The sequence below is a fragment of the Talpa occidentalis genome, unplaced genomic scaffold, assembly GCF_014898055.3.
Source record: "Talpa occidentalis isolate TD23 unplaced genomic scaffold, MPIMG_talOcc4v2.1, whole genome shotgun sequence".
In the NCBI taxonomy this organism is placed as follows: Eukaryota; Metazoa; Chordata; class Mammalia; order Eulipotyphla; family Talpidae; genus Talpa; species Talpa occidentalis.
This window is the reverse complement of record NW_026555331.1, coordinates 87,321,746-87,348,257: the sequence shown is the minus strand read 5'-3', so window position 1 is coordinate 87,348,257 and position 26,512 is coordinate 87,321,746. Positions and strand designations below refer to the sequence as shown.

Sequence of the window (26,512 nt, the reverse complement as noted above, 5' to 3'; positions counted from 1 at the left end):
GGGTATCTCCCCAGCCAGCCGGGAATCGAACCCATGGTGGAGAAGCTGTGGACAGTTTCACAATGCTGTGTTCAACCCACTGTGGCACTGGGGAGGCCCTATCCAATCAACTCTTGATGAACACTAGGTTATTGTGAATTATTGGGTATTATGAATAATTCTGCAATGAACATGTTAGTGCTTTCACATTCTTCAGAAGTGGAATAAATGAATCATACGGAGTCTTCATTTTTAATTTTTTGAGGAATCTCCACAATATTTTCCATAATAACTTCATAAATTTATATTCTCTCCAACAGTGTACAGGGTTCCCTTCTCTCTACATCCTTACCAACATTCTCTACTTTTTATCTTTTAGATAATAGCCATTCTCACAGAGTGATATCTCATTGTTGCTTTGATTTAAATTTTCCTAACAAAAAAGAGATGATGACCATCTTTTCATATGTCAGTTGGTCATCTGTATGTCTGTTGTAGAGATGTGTCTATTTACAGTCTCTGCTCATTTTTTGGCCATCATTTATTTTTCTATTGTTGAGTTTTATGAGTTCCTTATATATTTTGGTGATTAACCCCTTATTGGATATATGATTTGAAAATATCTACTCCTATTCTCTAAGATGCCTTTTCTTTTGATGATAGTTTATTCCATTCAAGCAGCTGCATCTTGGTTTTTATGTCATGCTGCTTGGGCACCAGGATCCTGACCTCCTTCAATAGCTCCACACTGAGAGGAAGTGAATATTCTGGTTGAAGAGCTACTATTGAGCTATACTAAGTAAGTCAGGATGACATTATTAAGCTCTTTCTGTGCAAAGACTGTGGGACCACTGATGATCTTTTCCAAAAGCCAGAAGAGGCTGTGCCTGCATGGAGCTGATTAGTCTGGTAGAATCTTCAATTGCCCCAGGTCCAGCTGATCACCCCAAGGACTAAGAGGATCTAAATGTTGTTTGGCAAGCTCAGCTCAGTTCTGGGTCAGCAAGCCTCAGCAAGTACTCTTAGGACAAAAATTGCCTCCAGTGCTTGTTTACCCTGTGGGTTCTTGTTTTCTTGTTTCTAACCTCTCAAGGAATCTCTTCTTACAAGTTTTTCTATAAATTTTAAATTTTTAAGTGTTTTATTCGGTATATCAAATTGTGCTGTTCTGGAAGATTTTTCTATGAACATTTAGGCTCTCACTTGGGGAGATGGAACAAAGTTGGCTTTTTTTTTTTTATTATAGTCTAGGCCTTCATGTGCTTTGGTCCCTAGGTGTAGGATGTTGGTATATCTTGCTTGTGAAATCTACTTGTAGCAACATAAGGAGCTCATAGCCTTGATTTAACAAAAACATTATGATGACTATAGGTTAGAATATTAATTTTGGATATATGATCTGATAAATATAACTATGTATTTATGGACAAAAGGATATAATCTTGAAGTTCTAGCTCTCATAGAAAAAGTAACAAATTTTCCAGTTCTGACTTTAAATTCACTTCAGTTCAAATCCCTAGGTCACACTATTTATTAGCAGGTGATCTGAGCAAGTTATCTCCCTACTGTCAATATCTTCATTTATAAAATGATAATACATCAAAGAGTTTATGGTGATAAATGAATATATTCAATCAAAAAATAAAATAATGTATTTAAAACAGTACATTATATAAAATCTACATATAGTATATACAATCTACATTATATATACTTGTCAGGCATATAGTAATTGCTCAATAAATGTTAGCTATTGCTGTTATTATTACTGTTGCTGTTATTGTCACCCACATCAGGACTAGCCTTAGATACAATTAGTAGGAGACGGTCAGTTGGACATCATCTTCTTCTGTTACATGGAGTCATCTATCTATTTTTTGTGCCTTTCTTGTAGGCTCGCTGGGGTCCTTCAGTGAGATCTAACTCCTGGTACTGCCCTTCCTGCAATGACTAGGCTCTATACTTTTATCTTTCTCCTCCCACTTCATCCTACTTTGGTGAAAATGTAACTGCATACATGTTATGCCCATGCTGTCTCTGTTCCTCTAAACTAATTTGAAATCAACGAATTGCATGACAATAATAGAGGAAAGCCTAGATAATAGTAATTCACCATGCAGTATTTTAAATTTAGCAGGGCTCCTGAGTGTTCCAATTAAAGGGATGTTTAATATGACAGTTATAGTGATAGAACAAGATTCTTATACTGTGGATTTTTAGGCAGGAAAAGTTTTAGTATCATGGAGCATAATCCACAGCAAATGAGTGAAGGTGTGTTAGGGTATGAAAAGATGAATATGTACTATTATTCCCATTATACAGATGAGAAAACTATTGTTTAACTATCTTAGGTTACACAGACATTCAATAGAAGGGATTTACATCAGTGCTCACAAAACATGCATCCTCATCTTTTACACATAAAGCTAGTAAGTCCAAATTAGTAAGGTGTGCATGGGAGTCCAAACTCAATAGCACAATAGGCAAAAAATAAAGTGTATGTGGGGGGATTAATGCATTTAAGGTAGAAAGCCTTAAAAAAATTGAAAATGTACTTCCAGATTTAGAGGGTGTTTGTTAATATACTATTAACAAATAATGTTTTATTATGTAAGAGCACCTGTGGAAACCAAGAATGATAGAACAGAGGCTCAGTTTCACACTGAAAACTTGAGCCTAGTCACAGGAAGACAGAAGAATTTAGTAGTCCCTTACAAGGAAGTATTAGTGGTTACCTAAGAATCACATGTCTAGTAAAGAAATAAATGCATTATCATTAATTAACTGTTTCATCCTTTAATTTAATAATCACCTATGTAGGTAAGCCAGTATACTAGATACTATTAAGAATCCAAAGACAATGGAATTGATATAAAGCTAGTAGAGTATATATAAATCCGTTATGTATCTGGTAATTTTGTTTACAGTTTATACATGATATCATTCTGTGTATTATTCTTTGACTACAAATTTCAAAATTAAGGAATTCCTTTCCATCATCTCTCCCTCATCTCCTACCTCCAAATCACAAAATCCCAAGGGAAGATACTTCTCTGGGGCGATCTGGGGGAGAAGTTAAGAGGGCAAAGTCAAAATTGTCTTAGTGGTTGTTAACCACAGTTTGATAGTGATAAAATGGCCACCACACTAATACACAAAAATTACTTACCACCATTCTATTTTATCAGTTTTGATGCCCTTTTGAAAGGTTTTCATTCACACATTACTGTAAGGTTCTGCAGTCAGCTAATTAAATCACTGACCAATCAAATTCAAATGAATGGAAATTTAGATTGTTGTGGGGATAAATAATTTTGGAATAGGATGCGCCAAAGGACACTCTAACTGCTGAGTAATAATGATAAAAGCATGATATTCATTGGTACTGCCTTTTACAGCTTCTAGTGTTTTCACATAAATTATCTAATTTGATACCCCACAAAAATCTCTGTAGGTTGTTAGGATGAACATCACTGATAAATGTTAATAAATGAGGATCATGAACCAGAAGAGACTGGTATCATCTGAGGTACTACAATGAGAGATTCAAACAGGGAGCCATATCAGAGCCCCGATGATCTAGGAGGACCAATTAAGAGGTGGCAGAGAGGCACAGGAATGGAGGGTTTGTTTTAGACTACCCTGCCATGGGTCATAGGGTGGAGATCATCTCACTTGGTACTGGTGCCATAGCTTGCTGCTCCTTCCATCTACCCTTCCAGCTATTTTCTCAGCACATAGTAGGACTCTATCTACAGCACTTATTAGTTTAAAAGAGAAAATTCCTTTAATACTAGCCTTTCTTTTACTATGATATAAAACACACAACTGAGTCCATCAAAGAAACACACAACTTGGTCTTTTAAGAAACAGGAAACATTTTCTTAGGTTGATTTTGAGTAACTAAGGATTGTTAAATATGTCTGTTGTGGTTTTAGAGCACAAGGACACCACAGTCAAGTAGGACCTTTTATCCCCCAATAGAGAGTAATGGTACATTTTATTCAATACATTAAATTACATAGACATTAGCCACAACATGTTGATTCAGCTTCACAGGAAATGAAAATCAATACCATGTGTGTGAATTGCCACTCCACACCACCACAGCACACACTGTAATGTGCTCATTGTGCCTCAGTTCCAAAACCTTACTTCATTAGAATGACATTACTATAAGCTTTTAAAAGTCACTTTAATATGCATATAAAAAATACAAATCAAGAAATGTAAAGATTCTGAATCAGGACTCAGGGTGAACATTCTCCAACAGCTTTGAATTTGCTGAGTTTTTGATAAATTCTGTGATGACACTGTGATCAGATACACATTACCAAAGCCAGTGAGATATAGCCCAAGAACCCAGTAAATAGCCTGACACACAAAAAAGTGCCAAAAAGTGCTCAAAAATATTTGTTGAATTAATGAAGCAGCATGCAAGCCACTATCAATTTAATAACATAGCCTTGTACAAGCAGAAATCTTAAAGTAAATGTTCTGTTGAATGCAAGATGCATGATTATTTGAAAAATGTGAAAATTTCTGTAATTTAGAACCTAGAGAAGGCAGTAGTTTTTCTGGGAGAGGCAGGTATAAATGCATTTTATATTAACTTTTTTGGTAGGATTTGACCTTAATCTTTGAGTTATTCACACTCACCTTGTGATTTGTCACTTGCATATGCAAGAGAGCTGGAAGGGGGCAGTGCACTTACCTCCATGTAATCACATCCTGTGGTCCCTCATCATTTTTGGTTCTTTAATCCAAATTTCTTAACCAACTCCTTTTGAATCAAATCTTCAGTACAGTCATGCCAATCCTACAGCTTCAAAACAAAGCCATTTTTAAACTATTTGAACATGGAAAAAAATCTGAACAATTTCTGAAAGCACAACGCAGGTATTTTCTTCAAACTCAAGTAACTGAAATAACTGAAGAGATTTAGTTCAAATTGCAAATAAATTCGCCTTTGGATTGAGAAGAGGCAAGAGAAATATCAGACTTGAAGGTCAAAAGGAACATTTTGTAGTAAGTTATAAACAGAAAATAGGGATTTAGAATGGAAAAGCTGAACTCAACAATAAGATGGGGTCATGACACCTTGGTAAGTATTTTTTATTATTTTTTAAAACTTACTGTGTTATTTTCACTGACTCTAATTGAGAGTATTTTAGTGATATTCTCTTTGTCATTTTAAAGGACTAGGAGTAGTACTTTGTGCTTTATTATGTCATGGTTCAGGGAAATTTAAAGCATATAGAAATCTTGGGCCAGTTCTCATCTCAATTCCCTGCTTCTTCCTAGAACACTAATTGCAAAAATTGCTATTTCTTAGTAGGATTAGCCTGAGCCCGGCATGGTCTCAAATTCTCTGGGAGAAATAGCTGTTTAGAGGAGCTACTTTTCCAAGGGTTCTTTCTTCTCCACTCTCAAACAGTTTTGATGTAAATAAATGACGATTTAACTTAAAAAGCAGATTAGACGACAAAATGTGCCTGTCCATAGTAATTTTGCATAAGCACATACATGATTTATTGGAAAATGTAAGGGCAATTGCAATGATTTCTACAGTTATTCTACAGTTGCACACTGAAGTTAAATTCTATGTTTTCTGGAGCTATTATTGTCCCTTGTATGATATCTGTAATTCTGTAAATATGTTTATTGAGTGTGAGTTCTCTAATTAGGAATTTGTCCTCCTTTTAGTTGATGCTGGGTCAAAATTTACTTTCTCACCAGCTACTTAGAGTTTGCTATAAGAAAGATTTAGGAGACCAACAAAAAATATTTGTTGATTGAATGAAGAGGGTTGGATCAGAATGTTTAGTAAATTCACTATTCTTCCAACCCAACAAGAATTATACTTTTTTTTTTTTTAATATTAAATTTTATTTTTATATTCCCCCATACAATTGCAAACGCCCCATTCTGACCCCAATCCTTCCCCTCCCCCCCCCCCCCCCCCCAACAAGTGTCTCTGGTTCATAGTTTTTTGTTGATTTTGATTTTCACTTTCTTATATTCATTTTCCTGGTCCCTTATTTAAGTTTTCTAGATTCCTGCTATGAGTGAGACCATCCGGTATTTTTCTTTTTCTTTTTGGCTTATTTCGCTGAGCATGATCCCTTCCAGTGCCATCCATGTTGCTGCAAATTGCATGTGTTTATCTTTTTTGAATGCTGAGTAATATTCCATGGTATATATGTACCACATCTTCTTGATCCAGTCATCTATTTTTGGGCATTTGGGTTGTTTCCAAAGCTTAGCTATTGTAAACAGTGCTGCTATAAACATAGGAGTGCAGGTGCTCTTTGGAATTGATGTTTCTGTGTCCTTTGGGTAAATACCTAGGAGTGGAATTGCTGGATCATATGGAAGCTCTATGTTTAGTAGGTCCAGAAATCTCCACACAGCTCTCCATAGTGGTTGGACCAGTTTGCACTCCCACCAACAGTGCACAAGAGTTCCTTTTTCTCCACATCCTCGCCAACATTTGTTGCTAGTTTTTTTAATATGTGCCATTCTCACTGGTGTGAGATGGTATCTCATGGTAGTTTTGATTTGCATTTCCCTGATGACAAGTGATGTTGAACATTTTTTCATATGTCTGTTGGTCATTTGCATTTCCTCTTCAGAGAAGTTTCTTTTTAGCTCTTCTGCCCATTTTTTGACTGGATTATTTTCTTTGTTGTTGCTGAGTCTCATCAGCTCTTTGCAGATTTTTGTGATCAGTCCTTTATCATTAGTGTTGGGTGCAAAAATGTTCTCCCAGTTGGTGGGGTTTCTCTTTGTTTTTGTTATTGTCTCTTTTGCTGTGCAGAAGCTCTTTAATTTGATGTAGTCCCAGCTGTTTATCTTTCTCTTCACTATCACTGCTTTGGGTGATGTGTCTGTAAAGATGTCTTTGATGTGCAAATCCCGTAGTGTTTCGCCTATATTTCCTTCTATGTATTTTATGGTTTCAGGTCTTATGTCTAGTTCTTTAATCCATTTTGAGTTGATTTTTGTGTATGGTGTGAGGTAGTGGTCAAGCTTCATTCTTTTGCATGTAGCGACCCAGTTTTCCCAGCACCATTTATTGAACAAACTTTCTTTGCTCCAATGCATAGTCTTTGCTCCTTTGTCAAAGATTAGTTGACCATAAATCCCAACAAGAATTATACTTTATTATAGAATTATTCTCTATCAGAATTACACTTTATCTCCCCTCACTGGAAATAGTTCTCATATTGCAGTAATCTGTCACTCCTGCCTAACTGGTCAGTCTTTTTTCCTGATATTCCCACAAACGTATTCCAGGTTCTAGCATTATCAAAGGACTCTTTTCTGGAACCAGTCTCCATGCCTGTGGTCTTGCTATACTTTCTCTGCCTGAAGTATCCTTCCCACTCATTTCCTGGGAAAGTCTTACTCAACTTTGAGTCTGGACTCAAATGCTTCTTCCTGTTTAAGGGCTTTCCTCAGAGCCCTGGATAATCAAGCACTCTCCTCTCACTCCTCAGCATAAGCAGGTGAGACAATCTCTGACTGTATTTATGGGTTGGTTCCTCAGTGGACTGAAAGGTCCTTGAGGGCAAGTATTGTGTGTGTGTGTTTGCATTTTTGTTACCTTAGTATCTGCATTGTGCTTCACACATGGTACATGCCCTTGAAATATTTATTGAGTGAACAAGTACATTCCTTGGTATAACCCATAAACATAACTTATACTGCCCACACATCTTATTATGTTTCTCATACCCATCCCTTTCAGGCACAGTTTTCTTACATATGCCTAAAAAGGTATTTTTAATTTGGGCAGTTTAATCAAATTCTGTATCTATGCTGCACTGCCCAATATAGTAGCCACTAGCCACATGTGGTTGCTTGAATTTAAATCAATGAAAATTAAAAAATTAAATTAAAAAATTTCTTTCCACAGTAGTTAGTGATATTAATGTGTTATAAGTATTCAATTGCCACATGAGGTTGGTGATTGCTATATTGGAATGTACAGACAGCATTTTCATCATTGCAAAAAATTCTACTGGACTTAGAAAAGGTGGTTATTTTGTTAATGTTTCGAATTCTTCTGTGAAATAAATCATCATATTTAAATGAATTACTTTGAAAATCTATATGCTAACATAGCCAGGTTATTTAAACACTCTTAAAATGTTATATTCTCTGTACAGCAAACCATTTCACAAATATTTGAACTAATCTATAATTAAAAGTAAAATATGTTCAGCAAAAGAAAATATTGAGACTAATGAATTAACACGATGATTCAAGTACATCATTTTACTACCTCTCCCTCATGAGACATCAATGAAAGCATAGTTCAAAAAATATTTTAGGAGCTCTAACTCTATAACATGAGAGTGGAATTAGGGTCATCAGTGGAGAAGAGAATTTAAGAAATTTGTGGAATATAGAAAAATGAGGAAGCAAATTGGAAAAAGTGGTAGCCTATACTATTTTATACCTCAAGGTCAATAAGTCTCCAATATCCATGGTTAGAACCTTTAGATACAACAGAAGACAAGTATGAGTTAATACAACAAAATGGAGAGATTTATTAAGTCTATCAGTTGGAGTGCCTAAAATTTGGCACAATAAAGAACAAATTTTTACCTATATCTGACTTCTTGAGGCATTTTAGAACATTGGGGATAGAGAATGTGAAGAGCGGTAAAAAGGAGCACAAAAGAACAAGAAGCGGTCTAGCAAGAAGCTTCTCACCGGCAACACTGGAAGTAGAAAATCATGGAGCAAGGCACTTGAGGTTATGTAACAGTTATTAGGGCAGTATGAGGACATTTTTCAGACATGTTTCATTCGCAAAGTTTATCTCCCACATACCCTTTCTTAGAAAGTTACTAGAGGATATTCTCCACCAACACAAGGGAGAAGTGAAAAAGGTAGAAGATCTTACAGATTGGATTACTGTTCCTATTGTTTACCTCTCCCCTGTATTGACATACTTTGCATTGTCTCCCACTAGAGTAGGTAAAATACATTTCCCTACTCTTTTTTTTTAAGAGGCATGTATTTTTATTTATTTGTTTGTTTTTATTTATACAAGCACTGGGTACAGTCAGAAGCGCGGGAGGGTGACAGAATTCACCAGAGCCAGAGCTGGGAGCAGAGCAGGCAGAAGGACCGAAGTACACTGCTGAGGGGAGCAGCGGGCGGCAGGAGAGGTCTGCGCGCCATGTGGGACCCTCCTCCGGTGGCGGCTGGGGAGCAGCCGGGGATCGAACCGGCACTGCAGAGGCTGCGGGCAGCTTCGCAACCCAGAGCTCAACCACTGCGCCACCTGGGAGGCCCATCCCTACTCTTTTAATGTTAGGGTTGGTCATGTGATTAGATTGGTTAATGGAATGTTAATGGATGCAACATTAACAGAGACTCTAAATATGCTTATTTGGCTTGTCTTGGTCTCTATCTTTTGCCATCTTCCATGAGAAAAATGTCTTTGATAAGCTGCTAGAATCACATGAAAGACACATGGAATTTATTTTTTAAGATTTATTTATTTATGCATACAAGAGCTGGGGTACAGGCCAGAGATGTGGGGGGTGAGAGGATTCACCAGAGACAGAGTGGGGAACAGAACAGGCAGACCGACTGAAATACACTGCTGAGGGGAGCAGTGGGTGAGACAGGAGAGGTCTGCTGCGCCATGTGGGTTTCTCTCTGGCCGGCTGGGGATCGAACTTAAAGCTGCAGAGGCTGTGAATTGCTTCATAGTATGGTGCTTAACCCCTTGCGCCACCAGGGAGGCCCTATATGGAACATTTTTTAATTCAACCCACAGTCTGAAGTGGTGTGAGAGTATTATTTGTTTTGCTGCCACAGAGATCTTGGGGGTACCTGTTATGCAGCATTATGGTTATAGGACAGTTCATAGCACTGACTAATTAAGAAGGCTTCAGGAACAATCAATCCTATTCTAGAATAGTAGCTGTGCAGCAGATCTAAAAGCATCTGATCCAGTTTGGAATATGAGGATTAATGGCTCTGGGAGGAGAGTGCCAAGAAATAAGAATCAATACAACAGAAACATGATTGCGATCTTGGGAATAAAGCAATTAGAAGTGCACAAAACAGGATTCCATTCCAAGTGAATTGTAGGAGCACAGCAGTCATGACATTTGACTCTGTGGAAAATGTATCTTGATTCTATCACATTATTAGCTCTGCAATGAACCATACTTAGATGTAATGAATTAGCCTCCATTTATCATTTTTCCCCAGGGGTATTTACTTATTACCAAACGCATCAAGTTATATACATTAAATATGTACAGCTATTTTTATGTCATTCAAATCTCAAAAAGTGGTTTAAATACAAAAGAAAATAAAGAAAAATGAGAATAAAGTGTAGGTTTAGTTTCATCAGTTCCTCTGTTTTGACATATCTAAACCTACTCCTTTTTTCCCTTTGATTTCTTCTTTATTTTCTTTTCTAGTTAAACAAAGCCTAGAAATATGACTATAGAATTGAGGCTAGTAGAGGGGGGTCCAATGGTATATGGTACAGGGATATGCTATGGTGGTGGGTGGGGTGTAATGATGGACATCTGAGGAGGTGTGACTGTATTTCTCGGAACCATATACAGTCTGTAAACCAATGTTATCTTCAAACAAACAAACAAACAAACAAATGAAATAGGAAAACAAAGAGGAAAAAAGCTAATTGTAGTCAAAATCCTTCAGTTCATCAAATGTAAGCTTCTTGAGCTGGGGGTACCAAAAACTAAGTATAGCTTAGGACTTAGTTCTTGGAATTCTATAAAAATTGCTCCTTCTGAGGAAATGAATTATAACATCTAGGAATAAAACAGAGTGTTTTTCTCACTTTTTGGTTCAAGGACCCTTTATCCTAAAAAAGGGTGATACCAAAGATCTTTTTTATGTGGGTTATAGTAATATTTATTTTATTAGAAATTAATGTGCATAGGATGCTTCAGTGGTCTTTCTATTTCCAGCTTGATCAATTATGGTAATGTTTGGCTTTTAAGAATAATGAGTTCCTTTTTCTTTAAACTGTGAATGATTGGCCTAAAAATGGTACCACAATTTAACTGGCACCCTGACACTATATGAAAATGTTGCATTTATGAGACATAATAAAGTACTTATTAACATCTAAAGATTTGAAAACAAGATAGCTTTCATTATATTTTCATTTTATCCAGTTTCATTGTAGTAGATTTCTACCTTTCATGAGCCAGAGAGCTCATTCTGTCCATTTCTGTATCTTAAAATACAAAGAATACAGGCTTAGGTGGAGAAAGCAATTTGCTTCCTTTTTTTTAAAAAAAGCCAGTGATATATTGTACTTATAACCATATTATTCAACATGGTTAGGGGATCTGGATGCAGGACATGGTGACAGAACCTTAGTAAAGGAAAGCAAGAAATTTCTTTGTTTATTGCTTCTTTAATACTCTTTCTTCTTTTATGGAGATCTGAGATTTTGACCTATATCCATTTTCCTTCCCTTTTAGAGTACCTTTTAGTATTTCTTGCCAGGAAGTTTGGATGGTAAAAAATTTTTGTTGTCTGTGGGAATACATTTCTCCTTTATTTTTGAGGAACAAAGTCACTGGATACAGAATTCTAGGTTGGTGGTTTTGTTCTTTCATGCTTGCATGGGTTTTGAGGAAAGTATGATATAACTCTTATCCTATCTCTCTATTTCATCCCTTCTGGATTATTTCAAGATTTTCTCTGTCTTTGATTTTCTGCAGTTTGAATATGCTATGTCTTATTTATAGAGTTTTAAGTGTTTGCTTATATAGTGTTCTCTGAGCTTCCTGGATCTATAGTCTGATTTCTGTCATTATTTTGTTTTTTATTATGAAATTTCATATCTGATTTAAGTAAAAAACATAATATGTACAAGTCATAAATTTTAAAATAATTATGGCACTTTCTAACCCAACAATACTCTATATATATTGTCAATATATTACATTTAGCATTCTTCCTCATACTTTTTTTTTTTTTTTTAGAAAGTGATTGCCTTTATTTATTTTAAAGATTTATTTATTTATTTATACAAGCACTGGGTACAGTCAGAAGCGCGGGAGGGTGAGAGAATTCACCAGAGCCAGAGGGGAGAGCAGAGCAGGTAGACTGACGAAATGAACTGTTGAGGGGAGCAGCGGGCGGCAGGAGAGGTCTGCGCGCCATGTGGGACCCTTGCCCAGCGGCCAGGGATCGAACCAGCGCTGCAGAGGCTGCGGGCAGCTTCGCAACCCAGCGCTCAACCGCTGCGTCACCGGGGAGGCCCTTCCTCATACTTTTGAATGATTTCCTTAACACAAATATCGACATAAACATATAATTTGCTTTCTTATTTCTTAAAAAGAGTCCAAATTCTCACAGTAGTTAAATTGAGTCAGCATTTCTATTACACAACACACTCTTTAATGTTTTGTAACAAAAAAATAAATTCCTCCAGACTGGAATTTGACACATTTACCTCAATTGCGAAACAGCAAAAAACAAAAACAAAAAAACAAAAACAAAACCCAAAAAACAAAAAAAAAAAGCCATTTTTGTGCTGGTAAAATTCAAAAATTCATTAAAATCAAGTTATCCTTCTCATTTTAAAATCATGATTGCTTTTAATATTGCAATAGTTAGATGGTAGGTGGGTAATGGTTACAGGTGTTAGGGTGGGGAGAAATGGGCTCTTGTTCAAGACTGTCCAAAAGGAAACCTTCTGTCTTGTTCTCCATCTGTGAAATATGCGCAATGCCAGCACTAACTACTTTATGGAGAAAGAAAGGGAAAATTTTGGACCTGAGAAATCATTTTTTCCTATTTGATGAGAAGACAGAAGAAAAAGTGGTTTGAAAAACTTTCTCAAGGTCAAATATCAAGGGAACACATAGAATCACTGTATTACATTTGGCATTGACAGTGCAAAGCTAATATTTTTATTTTTATAACCCTGGTGAGTCCTGTGTAAACTCATTATAACAGTATGAGCTTTGTGGGCCACTTATATTACAATAACATATTTCTGGGACAGAAATCTCCTGCTGATATGGAAAATGCCGTTTTTTAAGTAGGATCAATCCACATCTCCATAAACTATCCAATAATTGCATTATCAGTTCCTATTTCTTGCCTTTTCAGATAAGTTACCAAGATCTTTGAGTGTAGTATTCATAACACTTATAAGCTGAGTCAGGATCTGTGGGCTGAAACTTATAGAAGTGGGAATTAGCAAAATGGATAAGAAAGATATTCTGGTGACACTGACACACAAGAGTGGAGTGTTCACAACATTACAGGTACTCTGCTATCAGAGTCATCCTTTTCCATTAAAGCTATTCAACTACACTCTCCTTCCCAGAGGCACAAGACTCTAGAGAGTAGGTGGGATGGGAGGGTCATCCACATTTTCTTACCTTTCTCACATATAATAGAAATCCTATGTATTCTGCTGGGTGTTTCCAAAATGTGCCCCCCTGTTTTGTTAATATTGCTAGCCTTATTTCATGTGATCATTAATTCTGCTTTAATAACTAGTTACCACATCATAATTAATCTCCCTACTAGCTTACTGCACTCAACAAATTTATTCTCCATTTTGGGGCTAAGTGATCACAAACATGATCATGTTTTTCAGTCATTTAAACACTTTGAAGAAGAGCATGGCATTAAGCTGACTCCCACTTCCTGCTTTGTTCCTCAGCACTATACTTTTACCCTGTGCTCTGAGTCCCTGAACAACAGCTCTATTCCACTGGTCTTTGCAGAATTTGTTCTTAGATTTGTTCTCTTCCAGTCTTTTCTCTCCTTTCACCCCTTTCCCTCCACCTTCACTTTTTTTTTATTCCACAGATATTTCATGATAACATTCTATGTGTGAGTCACTGGAGATGCATTAATGATCAAAACCAGCAAAAGTCCTTACATGCGTGTATGTGTGTGCGTGTGTGTGTTGGGGGGGACAGAAATTGCATGTAAACATAATAAATAACACACTATGTTAAAAGATGGTAAGTTCCCTGAGGAAATACTAAACTGTAAGTAGAAAAGAGGAATGGAGGTAAAGATGTTTTAAATAGAACGTATGGATTGCACACAGGAGATGACATTTCAATGAAAAGTTGAGTGAGGTGGAGGAAGCCATTTGGTTATTGGGACCCATCTGGTTATTGGTTATTGGCAGGGGGGATAGCCAGTGCAAAGGACTGGTATGTTCAAGGAGAGCCATTCACCTAATAAAGGACAAAGAGTTGCTTCCAGTTTGGGGTGATTATGAATCTACTATAACATTAGTGTACAGATTTTTTAAGTGCATATACACTTTTATTTCTATGAGATAAGTGCTCAAATCATACAAATGATGACTCCTTGAGGGTGTGAAGAAAAAGGAGCTGTCTTACATGGTTGGTAGGAAGGTAGACTAGTCCAGTCCCTATCAAAAGAAGTGTGTAGTTTCCTTAAAACACTAAAAGTGGATCTTCCATGTGACCCAATGATTCCATTCCTAGGAATCTACCCAAAGGATACAAAAACACAAATAATGAAAGGAAACCTGCACTCCTATATTTACAGCAGCACTATTTACAATAGCTAAGGTATGGAAACAATCTAAATGGTCCAGAACAGATGAGTGGTTCAAGAAGATATGGTACATATACACAATGGAATATTACTTAGTGATCAAAAAAGACAAGGTCATGCTATTTGTGGCAACATGATTATAACTGGAAGGGATTATGCTATGTGAAATAAGCCAGAAGGGGAAAGATAAATGCCAGCTGGTTTCACTATGCTGAATATAGAGAAACCAAACAAAGGGTCAGACAAAGACAAACTCTAAAAACCGAACCTTGAGATCATGAAAAAACAAAACAAAAACAAAACTACCAGGCAAAAGATAATTTGGAGACATTCAGCAAGGGAGGGAGAGGGATCAGAACAGGGGAAGGAAGAGCACAAGAGACTATGGTGATGGTTCATGGGTGACTTGGTGGTGGGAATTCTATGGGGATTACACTTGAGAGGAACAATGATTTAAAAAAATACACATATAGGGCCTCCCCGGTGGCGCAGCGGTTGAGCGCTGGGTTGTGAAGATGCCTGCAGCCTCTGCAGTGCCGTTTCGATCCCCGGCTGCTCCCTGGCCACCGGAGGAGGGTCCCACATGGCGCGCAGACCTCTCCTGCCGCCCGCTGCTCCCCTCAGCAGTGTACTTCGGTCCTTCTGCCTGCTCTGCTCCCCGCTCTGGCTCTGGTGAATTCTCTCACCCTCCCGTGTTTCTGACTGTACCCAGTGCTTGTATAAATAAATGAATAAAAATAAATAAATCTTAAAAAAATACACATATAAGTAAAAAAAAGGGAGAAAAAAATAAAACCGACCCTTGAAAGATGACTATATCTGAGGCATCGAGAAGAAGAGGCATGGGGTAAAGCAGGGTAGAGGAGAGAACAAAGGACAATGGGTGGAGGACTGTGGGTGCTTTGGTGGTAAGAGAATTATGGTGACCACACCTGAGGGGAGAAATCCCATATTGTGAAAAAATTAACAGGATGTAAAATAAACAGAACAAAACAAAAATAAACAAACTGGTTCTTCCAGTAACTACCTGTTTAATTTCATAAGAAACTGCCAGGCTATCTTCCAGAGGGGCTATACTATGTTATATTCCAACTACCAATGAATGAAACTTTCAGTGGCTTTGTATCTATGTTAATACCTACTGTTGTCAGTATTTTTTATTTTATTCATTGTAATAGGTGCATAATAGTTTTTTCATTCAGGTTTATATTTGAATCTTCCTCATTTCCTAAATTGCAGTTCCTTGTGTACCTATGAAATCGGTAATGATGTTGTACATCTTTTCACTTGTTTAAATGTTATTTGTAGGGCCTCCCCTGGTGGCACAGAGGTTGAGCGCTGGGCTGCGAAGCTGCCCGAAGCCTCTGCAGTGCCGGTTCAATCCCCGGCCACCGGCGAGGGTTTCACATGGCGCGCAGACCTCTCCTGCCGCCCACTGCTCCCCTCAGCAGTGTACTTCGTTAGTCTGCCTGTTCTGCTCCCCGCTCTGGCTCTGGTGAATTCTCTCACCCTTCTGCGCTTCTGAATGTACCTAGTGCTTGTATAAATAAATAAATAAATAAATATTAAAAAAAAAGTTTTTTGTATATCTCCTCTGGTGATGTAACTATTCAAGCATTTTGCCCATTAAAATAAATCTGAGTTCCTCATCTTACCACTGTTGAATTTTCAGAATTTGTTACATCTTTTGGACACAAGTTTGTCAGCTATGTTTTGTGAATATTTTTTCCCAGTCTCCAGTCTGTTCATTCTCTCAACTTTCACTGGGCAGAGTTATTTAAAATTGAAATTTTAATTTTGACATAATTACAGATACATATATATATATGTTTTAAGAAACAATAAAAAGGGATCCCATATACCCTTTATTTAGTGTCTTTCATGAAAACAGCTTACAAAATAATTATAGAATATATGATAGAATGCTGAATTTGAAACAGGACAGTCATTCTATCACCACAAGAATCTGTCCTTTTGGTGCTCCACCCATTTCCCTCCCATTTTTACTTCTTTCTTAACCTTGGCAGATACTAATATTTTTTCTATTTCCATGATTTTGTTTTTTCAAGAGTGTAATATAAATGGAATCATACGTAACTTCTAGGATTTACTTTGTTTTCATTCAATATAATTCTTGAAGATTCATCGAAGTTGTGTGTATCAGTGGTTTCTTACTTTCTATGGCTGAGTACTATTTCATGAATTGTATGTACCATGTATTTGTTTAGTTATTCACCCACTGAAGGACATCTCGGCTGTTTTCACTTTTTAGATATTTTGAACAATGTTGCTATGAATGTTCCTGTGTAAGTTTTGAATGTGGCAAGTTTTCATTTCTCTGAGATAAGTAATTACCCAAGAGTGCAAATGATGGGTGGCATGGCAGCTTGTATTTAGTTCTATAAGAAGCCTCTAAATTGCTTTTACAGGGTGGATGTACCTATGAACATTTCACCACTTCTACATTTTCACCAACAGTACAGGAGAGATCTAGTCTCTGCACATCATTGTTAGCATCCGGTGCTTTGTTATTTTTTATTTTGGCCATTCTGACAAGTGTATAGTGACATCTTAGTGTGGATTTAATTACATTTACTCAGATCAATGCCAACACCTTCATTAATTCCAATGGGAATTCTAGTGTACAATCTCTGCAACATCACTGGGACTTTAAATTTTAATGTCACTATAAGTGGATATAATAACAAAAATGATATAGGCAATACATTCTCAATATTGCAGAATACGATAAGGTAGAAACATGCAGTTACATTCTACAAGTTTACATGGAATATGGCCATTTCTGGGTGAAAATGAAAGATCAGTGTTTGTTTCATAAAGCAAATTGATTTTAATATCATTATAACTATGTTATAATTATATTGTTTGTGAAGAATTTTTATAACTTCTTTTAGCCATCTTCTCTTGCTAGGAAAAGAACACTTTATCTTTTTGGTTACATGAAAAAATCTGATGTTTTATATAAGGCTATTATAGATAAGGAAGTTTGGAGAAGAGAATATGCATTTTACTTAATTCTCCAACTTCTCTCTGTCATTAGCTAGAATCTACTTTTAGGTATTTTTTAAATTATTAATTTATTCTTTTAATTGAGGTACATTTAGGATCTTCCCCATCAGGTATCACCATCACAGGGTACCTGCCATCAAATCACACATTGTCCATCACCATAGTCCATTGTGCTTACTTCTCTTTGTTATTACTCCTCTCTCACCCCTTCCTCCTTCTGGATTTAGCTATCTCTCTTGTACAATCTTCCCTATATTTGTGTCCCCCATATTTTCACTCAATTTTATCTGTTTCCTGTGCATATAAAGAAACAATTTTATTTATTTATTTATTTTTGTTTTTTTTTTAAATAATAAATTTTATTTTTATATTCCCCCATACATTTGCAAATGCCCATTCTGACCCCAATCCTTCCCCTCCCGCCCCCCACCCCCCAAAAAGTGTCTCTGGTTCATAGTTTTTTGTTGATTTTGATTTTCACTTTCTTATAGTTATTCATTTTCCTGGTCCCTTATTTAAGTTTTCTAGATTCCTGCTATGAGTGAGACCATCCGGTATTTTTCTTTTTCTTTTTGGCTTATTTCGCTGAGCATGATCCCTTCCAGCGCCATCCATGTTGCTGCAAATTGCATGTGTTTATCTTTTTTGAATGCTGAGTAATATTCCATGGTATATATGTACCACATCTTCTTGATCCAGTCATCTATTTTTGGGCATTTGGGTTGTTTCCAAAGCTTAGCTATTGTAAACAGTGCTGCTATAAACATAGGGGTGCAGGTGCTCTTTGGAATTGATGTTTCTGTGTCCTTTGGGTAAATACCTAGGAGTGGAATTGCTGGATCATATGGAAGCTCTATGTTTAGTAGGTCCAGAAATCTCCACACAGCTCTCCATAGTGGTTGGACTAGTTTGCACTCCCACCAACAGTGCACAAGAGTTCCTTTTTCTCCACACCCTCGCCAACATTTGTTGTTGCTAGTTTTTTTAATATGTGCCATTCTCACTGGTGTGAGATGGTATCTCATGGTAGTTTTGATTTGCATTTCCCTGATAACAAGTGATGTTGAACATTTTTTCATATGTCTGTTGGCCATTTGCATTTCCTCTTCAGAGAAGTTTCTTTTTAGCTCTTCTGCCCATTTTTTGACTGGATTATTTTCTTTGTTGTTGCTGAGTCTCATCAGCTCTTTGCGGATTTTTGTGATCAGTCCTTTATCATTAGTGTTGGGTGCAAAAATGTTCTCCCAGTTGGTGGGGTTTCTCTTTGTTTTTGTTATTGTCTCTTTTGCTGTGCAGAAGCTCTTTAATTTGATGTAGTCCCAGCTGTTTATCTTTCAGAAAGAGTTTTTTAAATGCAAGTAAATTGGAGAGAATTCAGAAAAGCATAGAAATGTGATAAAGGGTTTGTATTGTTTAGGTAAGTCTCTGGAAAAAAGGTGCAGAATGACGAGCATATTCACTTGAGAGGGAAAAAAAAACCCTGAAATGAGACATAATGACAGTCTATAAAATACATACAAGAATGTTAAATAGATATTCCAATTACCCTCATTAGTTAGAACTGGGCTTAAATTTTAGGAAAGTCACAAAACATGAGATATTTCAAAACAATTATCTTCTAGAGACTAAAAAAAAAAAAAGCAGTTTTCTAACTGAATTAGCAAAATTAGAAACTACACATTTAGTATTGGATTTTTGAGCACATACGAGATGAAGGACACTAGGTTTTTGACTCAGGCCTAAATTACCTATTGAAATGAATTATGCTGACAAAAAACTATAGTTTGGAGGAAGGAGAAATTCAAACTGAACATCAATGTGACTGATTTACTATCTTAGAAAGAGGCATAGAGAGTAGGCTACTTAAAACTGGAGCTAAGAGTATTGACACATAAATACAAACCAATATAAAAAAAAAAAGGTTAAAAACCATCATGGGGCCTCCCATGGTGGAGCAGCAGTTGAGCGCTGGGCTGCCAAGCTGCCCGCAGCCTCCTCAGCGCCGGTTTGATCCCCGGCCACCAGGGAGGGTCCCACATGGCGTGCAGACCTCTCCTACCGTGCCCGCTGCTCCCCTCAGCAGTGTATTTCGTCAGTCTGCCTATTCTGTTCCCTGCTCTGGCTCTGGTGAATTCTCTCACCCTCCCGCACTTCTGACTGTACCCAGTGCTTGTATAAATAAATAAATGTATCTTAAAAAAAAAAAATCATGGAAACTGATATGATATTGAGTTTTTCCTTTAAAGAACCTGAGTAGTTTATTCACTGTAGAGAAGAGAAACCCTGGAAAATTCATTAAAGCTATTAAGTTCAAATGTAAAACTCTTAGACTTTTGCAAGAGTTCTCAAGTCCTATGATGGCTGGGAAAACCATACCAACCAGCGGCACTGATCAATTGCCATACCTTGATTGTTGGGAAAGTCAGGGAAGATGAATACAGCACAGTGAAAGTGCTAAAATGAATCCCAGAAACTGAGCAGAAAGTGCATCAAAAAATTGATCTTGACAGATGTGTCAATCAGATTGGAAGTATCTAAACAAGTGCAAAATGGAGCCATAAGAAAATCACGAAAGAAAAGCTAAAAATCAAAAGGTTTTGAAAACCCTACAGGAAGCTATAGAAAGGAAAGGATATTAATACAGACCATTACAAAGGATGAATCTGTACAGCTGACCAAGATTACAAAGAAAATCTCTCTGGAGTGGTAATGGTGAAAAGGGACACAAAGATTCAAGGATATGGGCTCAGGGTATGTAGTCAGGGGACTTGGAGGAAGCTCACCACATGCAGGGAATTAAAGAGAGGGTGGTTGACAGAAAAGAATAAAACGTTATTAGGGAATGTGTCTCTTTGTGCCAAGTGCTATCTTCTGAGTCCAAACAAGTGGATGAGTGAAGGGAAGATTTGCAGTTGGATGAAGAGCCTTTAAAAGGTACATGCCTGAATCACAGAAATCAGACCCTGGCAAATGTCTGTTGGGTGACGGAGTTCACCTTCTGTCTCAGTGTGCTATCGCTCCCGGCAGGCGGTTGGCAAATGCTGTGTCCAGTCTGGTTCCAGGCTAGCAGAACAGAGTCTTGTGCACAGCAGGCAACCTCTCAATTACTATATAAAAAAAAGGGACGTTAATACTCATGTATTAACCATTTTTGACAGACAGAAGTTTAGGCCCTTTGGAATAGTTGTAGAGAGCCTCTGAGTAAAGTGCTTAGGGAAACTGCACAATCACTGTAATTGGAAGTGAAAACAAATAAAAGCTTAAAGAGGAAGGAATAGAGGAGGGTGCCCCAGGGAATGGTAAGAAGAAAAGGACTGCGACTTCATAGGTGCCTTGATGAAACAGTAAGTGGGCGGAGGTTTAGTGCAAAGGAAACAGCAACATGGAAAGTAAGTTGAACGAAAGACTCACCATGAGGCAAAATAGAATCTAATCTGGAACGTGATGAGTCCTCTAATAGCTGGTCCCTACATATGCAATATGGTTAAAGATGATATATCACGATGTTGTGTTTATTTAAAATGATAGCAGGGTAGAATCATGACATGTATTTTTGGAGTTTAATTTTGTTCTATAATCCACTTGTCCCTTTACTAGGTACAAAATAGAAGCTCTTCTATTTTTCAGAGGGAGAACACAGAGGAATGATTATAACAGTGTTTAGAGCAAACGTAGGGCAACAAATAGAGAAAGCAGGCATTCCCAGCCTGTTATGTAATCAGGACAGAATTACTCTGAGGAAGTTGGGGAAAAAAGGGCAAACTTCCTTAAGAATGCTATTAATAGCTAATCCCTGTTACAAGGGAACTTGGAGCAACTGCAACATCAGTGACTGAGTAAATCCAGCAACCATCACAAACATGCTGACTTAAGAGATGAGCAGAACTCAGAGGAAAAGAGAATTCAGATCTCAGAGCATCTCCTTAGCCACAACTTAGCTAAGAGTTTTATCACTTCCTCAGTGGAGAGGTAAACTGGGATAATCAGAATCTTGTTGGAAGTAAAGGCATTTGCAAATAATATCCATAGTAACATGTATATGCACTTACTACTGTATACTTCTCATTCCTTAAAACAGGCACATCGATTGTCTTCATAATGAATTATCTTTGCTGAAAATAAATATCTGAACTAACACTCTGATTATAGCTGTCAAAATTCTAATATGTAGAGGTAGAAAAAGCTCTGCACTATACTGCAACAAACTGTGACTAAACTCATACTTTTGCCAATGGGAGGACAGCGTGGTCTTCGTTGGGTCTTTATTTTCACTTTTTGCTGTATCAACATTCATCTGAAGATAATGTAGAGATTTAAAATGTCTCCAGTTGCATTGCAGCAGAATTCTTCATGATGGTCACATCTTTATGTATTTACATGGCTAGGTCTAATTGACCATCACTGGCCACACCTTTCAGGAGACATGGGCTGTGGTCACAGTGAATCATCCTGAGTCAGGTGATCTCACACTTCATTCTTGGCTATGTGCCATAGTCACTATTTAATGGGTGCCATAGTCACACTATTCAATGTGCCATAGTCACTATTTAAATGTGTGCCTTAGTTTATGTATTTGTAAACTAGATACAGGCAACTAAAAATTTCCCACACATGAAAAGCCTCACTGTAGTCTAATGGGCAAATATAAAGCACTTTTCAACATAACAACCACAATAATGACAGAAACAGTGATGTGCCAAAAGTGGAAAACAAAACCAAAGAGAATGTTGTAACATTATATTTTTTCCAAAACTACAATAGAGAGGAAGATTTCACTTTTGTTTCTTTAAGCCATAAGGAGTATATTATTGTTAAAACTCTGGATGTTTTCCATGAGAGGCTGTCCCATAACTTGTGTGTTTAAAGAGTTTTTAAATTATTCTATTAGCAAGTCGGATCTTGGCAAATTAGGTAATTATACATGTATCTTCTGAGTATTGTTTTCAGAGCTGGACAATTTTTTAGCTTCACTAAAAAAGCTTTCTGTAACATTTTTGCTACTATTATTATAAGCATTATTAATATAGATTCACAAAAATATAATAAATGGGGGCCTCCTTGGTGGCCTAGGGGTTAAGTTTCATCGCTATCACCACTAGGGCCTGAGTTCCATCCCCAGCCAGGAAGCTAACCCACATGGGACAGCAGACTTTTCCTGTTTTGCCTGCTGTGTATTTCAGTAGATCTGCCTGTTCTGCTCCCCACATCCTCTCACCCCCCGTACCTCTAACCTACACACTAGTTCTTCTACATAAAAAATTTAAAAAGTAATAACCTCATGATTTGATTTCCTTCATTTGTGTACACTATCAACTTTTAGTTTCTAGATAGTCATACATATTTATAATATCTTTACTATTATAAAGATTAGCCAGAATCTAACTGGCTTCCCTGGTTGGTAAAGCCACAGTCTAGTAGGAGGTAGAATTTCACATTGATGATGACAACATAAGGGGTATCTGATTACAATACTGACCTTAAATATTCTGTCATATTTAGCCATTGTGTTATTTATGTCTATTCAACAAACTTTGTATTTTGTTAGTATTTCTACTTATAAAGTCTTCTAAATTTTGTTAAAGGTGATGTGTTTTTATAGGAACTAAAACACTGTTAATTAATCATTTTCTTTTGTTTCCAGAAAACTTGAGACTCACAAAGATAGATACAGCAAGATAAACAATTAAGTGAGAAACCCACAGTGAAAAGAAAAGATATTATAGTAACTAATGGATCCAGGAGTGAACTAGAAATGAAAACATACACTGTGAAGCTTTATTTTACTATTAAAGGTGAGCTTCAAATGAGGTCCAACACTTTCTAATGGTCAATGCAAATAAGGAAATGTCCTTAGTCATGCATACCTCAGAGTCCTTATGATAAATGTAAATATACTGTCTCAGAGAAAGACAACTATTTCCATATTAAGATAAGGAAGAGGTTTCTCAAAATATCTATATAGAAATTATCCTGAACAATATGTTTACATAAACTTTCCTAGTATTGTACCTTAAAGCACCCAATGGAATCAATTTAGTAAATGCAATTTTATAGAGGAGATGAGGGATGAGGGTTAGTTTACCAGAGTTTGCTTCCTGTGCTGTGAAAAGTTCACAAAAATAATTGCTACATAAACATAAGAATATGAACTAACAAAAGTCTCACAAACTAAGAGTAACAGCTTCCTATGTCTATGAGTTATATTTCATATCCTCTTGAAAATTATAAGAGCTATCATTATCACTCTTCTTTAAAAGCTCATATACAAGTTCTTGTGACTCTCCTTTATTAAAAAACCATGCCACTTTCTAAAATGCAAAGAGAGTAGGGTAGTAGGGTTAGTTTAAATAATCTTTAAGGTTTTTTTTTTTTTTAACTTGGAACATGTAATAGCTTTAATATATGTCATGATGTCATTTTCTTTTCTAAAGCAAAGAACCATACTTACTTTCTTAGAAGCCTCAAAACGCAAAGGGAAAATCAGTGTATTGATTCCTACGATGGATTCCAATGTTATTCTAGCTTCAGAAGGTGTCCAGTTACAGAGAAACATTTCAGTAATCGTAAGGTTCAGACAGACCCTGTGTGACCCTATTCATTCCTGACCAGAAAATAGTTTTTGTTTAACTTCGAAAGAAACCAGACAAATCCTACAAGGTTATTTGTAATCATGACACCATTCTTAGAATTGCCATGTGCTGGGAACATGCCTTCTCGCTTCCTCCTTCTATCTACAGTATAAATCTGAAGGACTTTGTTATGGCTCTTATACTTGGCACATCTTAGGCCTATTTAGAACATCAACACCATCAATCACAAAATATGGGGCCGACCAGCTGGATGAACCCTGGCTATCATGCAGGGGTTATTTGTCATCTGGGCATGTCTGTTTGGTATATAACACTCCGTCAGTCCCAGAACAATTTTCCCCCTCCAAAAATATTCTCTTTGATTCAGGAAACACGTGATTAATAAAGGACAAGGGTTTCAAGCCAGAGGTCAAGGCTAAAAGTCTTAACCAAACAAGTGCATTGCTTACTAACGTTTGCATCAGCAGCCAAAAATTCCCTTGAAGAGCTCCTGCGCTAAAAAAACACAAGTCTATTCTTAAATGACATAAATTTCAAGGGACTCGAACAACTATGTTCATCTTGAGGGATTTATTTTAAAATAACGTTGCACGTCTGAGAAATGTTTTGCTGCAGAATAATAACACTGCATCAAGCATTTAAAAAACCCATTACAAACATTACAATTTAATATAAAAAATTAAGGTTGAAAAGATGTAGTTTAACCAATATGATATGTAAAGGAAATTTGTACTATAACATTAGAACAATTTGCATTAAAAATAAATTGTTTTCTAAGATGTGTATTTATACTAAAATGGATTTAAAAGCAACACTTCTTCCTTCATACTTTTTGCCTTATTTATATGCCAATCTTCAATACTTTATAGTACTTTTCCATTAGACACTTTTTTCTTTTATCCTTGTTTCCCCTCCTTCCACCAAAAGAAACTTGTTCCATGTTTATAGAATATTGGGTTTTCTTCTTTCTAGGCAATTGTCATAGTTTCACCCTGCATTAGTATTTATTTGATATTTATGAATTGTTTTTTGTGTGTCTGTTGACAAAAAAAGTAAATTTTAACATAAATGAAAAAGTTATTGATGGTCAAGTTTTTAAATAATCTTAACATTGACTTAATTGGAAATGACACCATTTCTCAAACTGGAAAAATAAACTAAATAATATTTATTGCACTGGAATTATAAAGAGTCATAAGCTCCTGTTGGAAATCTAAACAGAGTTTCTCAGAAAAGTGATAAGTAGATATATTATAGTGTTCCTGATGTTACAAGGCCTAAGGAACACGTCACTCATAACTTTATCCAACTTGCACAGATTTCCCCTCCACATGCCATCTGAGGTAACCAGACCTACTGGAATTCAGTTTTATTTACCTGTCTGCCAAATGCCAAAGGAATACAAATAGAAACTCAGTACAAAATGTACTATATTAAATTTCCATTGTATTCATACCGTATGAAACTATACTGGAAGCACATTTTTTAAAACATACATTTTAAAATGTGCATTTAAAATGTAATAGTTTTTTCTTCACATCCTTGCCAACATTTGTTGTTGCTAGTTTTTTTTAATATGTGCCATTCTCACTGGTGTAAGATGGTATCTCATGGTAGTTTTGATTTGCATTTCCCTGATTACAAGTGATGTTGTACATTTTTTCATATGCCTGTTGGCCATTTGCATTTCTTCTTTGGAGAAGTTTCTTTTTAGCTCTTCTGCCCATTTTTTGACTAGATTATTTTCTTTGTTTTTCTTGAGTCTCATCAGGAGTGCAAACTGGTCCAATCACTATGGAAACCTCTGTGTAGATTCCTCAACCTGCTAGAGTTGGAGCTTCCACACGATCCAGCAATTCCACTCCTAGGTATTTATCTGAAGGACACAGAATCATTAATTCAAAAGGGCACCTGCACCCCTATGTTTATAGCAGCACTATTTACAATAGCTATGCTATGGAACCAACCCAAATGCCCAAAAATAGATGACTGGATCAAGAAGATGTGGTACATATACACAATGGAGTACTACTCAGCAATCAAAAAAGATAAACTCATGCAATTTGCAACAACATGGATGGAGCTGGAAGGGATCATGCTCAGTGAAATAAGCTAGAAGAAAAGGAAAAATACCAGATGGTCTCACTCATAGCAGGAATTTAAAAAACCTAAATAAGGCACCAGGAAAAAGACTAATTATAATAAAGAAAAAAATCAAAATCAACAAGCAACTATAAACCAGAGACCCACTACAGGGTGAGTAGGAGGGAGTAGGATCAAAACAAGGTGGGGTGGGAATTGTATAGGGTCTATAACCAAGATTAAAATGCATA

General features: G+C 36.6%; 1 long non-coding RNA gene across 2 annotated transcripts in view; it reads right to left on the bottom strand.

Moving 5' to 3' along the window:
- The window catches only part of LOC119242560 (uncharacterized), a 226,946-nt gene that overhangs the window by 71,299 nt on the left and 129,135 nt on the right, over positions 1-26,512 (bottom strand). The window contains exon 5 of one of the 2 annotated variants that reach the window (XR_005124520.2): positions 4,694-4,804. This is a non-coding gene — a long non-coding RNA (uncharacterized LOC119242560). Of the gene's footprint in view, positions 1-4,693; positions 4,805-25,722; positions 26,056-26,512 lie in introns of those variants that run through there. The other variant, XR_008550715.1, reaches the window with a different exon arrangement.